This window comes from Elephantulus edwardii, unplaced genomic scaffold (assembly GCF_000299155.1).
Source record: "Elephantulus edwardii isolate Elephantulus edwardi_28Jun2011 unplaced genomic scaffold, EleEdw1.0 scaffold00170, whole genome shotgun sequence".
NCBI lineage: Eukaryota > Metazoa > Chordata > Mammalia > Macroscelidea > Macroscelididae > Elephantulus > Elephantulus edwardii.
This window is the reverse complement of record NW_006399920.1, coordinates 1,180,912-1,183,386: the sequence shown is the minus strand read 5'-3', so window position 1 is coordinate 1,183,386 and position 2,475 is coordinate 1,180,912.

Genomic DNA, 2,475 nt, shown 5'->3' with positions numbered 1-2,475 from the left:
AATGGTATAAAAATGTAGATAGACTGTCTGTTCTTATCTTTTGATTCCTTGAGTGAGTGATAATATTCAACACGGCATTAGCTTTCAAAATAATTTTATTTTATAATTGAAAATTACATATTCGATAGACATTTATTGAGTTCTTAATATATGTTCTACATTTAGTATGGTAGTGTTAGGTGAAGGGATATAGTTTAAGCAAGCAATTTATAGAAGCAATCATTTAGCACAAGGAATGCATATATCGGAGGAAGAAAGAAGAAGAAAGGATGAAGAAAGAAATCTGACAACCTTAGTTAAAAGAATTTATTAAATATACTGCTCTTGAAAAAAAAGACAAAAAAATACACTGCCCAATGTTTACATAAAATAATATGTCATTTTGAAAAGGATTTATTCAATAATATTGAGTGCTATGAAGTATGTCAATAATACCTATTAATATAAAAACACCCACTGAAAAATAATGTATAGGTGTAAAGAGAGCCATGTGTGGATAGCCATATCTGAACTTTACCAACTTCACAAAGGTGAAATGTCCTCATCAATATCATCAATAACACAAAACCAATTTCCATGAGGTCAGACATGTCTCTCACATTCCCATACTTCTTTCTACTCCTCTCAACACCAATCTTACTGCTTTGTTGGGTCCAAAATCCAATGTGATAGTTCATAGACCACACAGAACCATATTGGGAAAGTCAAAAGATTATAATCCAGGTTAATGAGAGAATACAGACAACTCCCGAAATGTACACACAAGCACCTCAGCCTCAAACCTTACTGCGCTAAGTGTTCACAAGTTCTCAATCCTGTCAATATTGGCTCTCCACCCACATTCCTCCTCCAGCATCTCATCTTACATCACCTTCTTATATAAGGTCTCTAGTTTATCTGTGGCTTCTGCTGCTATCTTGACGAATGTTCTGCATTATACTGCTTCTTTTTTTCACCAGAGTGGGAAAGGTTTCTTTCTTCTTCACCCACGGGGGAAAATGTATGTGCCTCAATTCAATAGTGAGACTAGCCAACCCTCTTAGAATCTTGAGCCTGGCCAATCAACCTGTGGAATGGTAGTCAATTCCCATGTGGAGAGGCTAACACAACCTGTTTACATATTTCTTCCCATCCATGTGGTTAAGACAGATTCAGATGACTAATAAAGCCATATTGAAAGATAAACTCCACAGTAGGGAACAATTATAGTAAAACATGTACAGAATTAATAGACATATCCTCATAAATACACACTAAAGTAAAAGACTGCTTTACTCTATGGTTGATGAAGTTATGAGACAATACTAATTTTGAACCTATTTTTAGGTGTCATAAAATAGATATCTACCCCACAGAGAGAGTATATATAACCATTGTAAAACAGAATTTTTGAAAATAACACTGTAAAATCAATTTGCTTAGAAAGATTAAGACCTTTTTACATTTGGTTAATGTTTAATCTACTGTGTATTATTAGAGAGATCTGGTGGCTTAGTGAGTGGCAAGAAGCTGAGTTGCAATCCCAAAGGCTTGTGGTTTGAGGCCCCCAGTTGCTCTGCAGAGAAAACTGTCAATTTCCTCCCTCTGCAATTAACTGCATTTGATTAATTCACCAGACGGTCAGCTCTGAGTTGGTTATCATGGTACAACTGTGTATTATTTGAGATTACATAAATAAGAAACACCAAAGAAGAAATAATGCCTTTGAATTAAGGTCTTGGTGAAGCATATTAACTATATCATGGATTGCTATAAGAATAAACAAATATGTCTTGGAGGAAGTACAGCCACAGTGCAAAAGGCAAGGATTGTCAAATTTTGTACATGCTATAGCACATTATTAGAAAGAGTCATTTTTTGTAAAAAAATCATGCTAGAAAAAGTGAAGGATCAATGAAGAAATGAAGAGTCTCAGTGAGAGAGATTGACACAGTGATTGTAATATCTCAGATATGGCAGAGATCATAAGGATGGCGCAGGATAATGCTAGGTTTCTGCTGGCTTTTCACAGTGTCTTTGTGAATTGTAGTTGACTTGACAGTACCTAACGACAACAATTAATAAGATGTTCCTGTTGTTTGTAGTACTCTTCACGTTACCTGTAATTTGTTCCCAGTAAATATCAAAAAAAGTTAAAAAAAGAAATTATATCAAACATGTTGGTTTTGCACTCTCACCTACTACCCTTATTCCTGCTTATTCTTGCACGCTCTCTCTCTCTCTCTATATATATATATATATGTAGATAGATAGATGATAGATAGATAGAGATGATATAGATAGAGATTAGAGATAGAGATAGAGATAGAGATAGAGATGATAGAGATAATGATAGAGATAGAGATGACAGAGATAGAGAGAGAGAGAGAGAGAGAGAGAGAGAGAGAGAGATGAATCTGTTTTGCTTTCCTGGTAAATTAAGAGTCAAGTTGTCAAGTTATAAGTTACAGAAAGGAAAGTAAGAATCTACACATT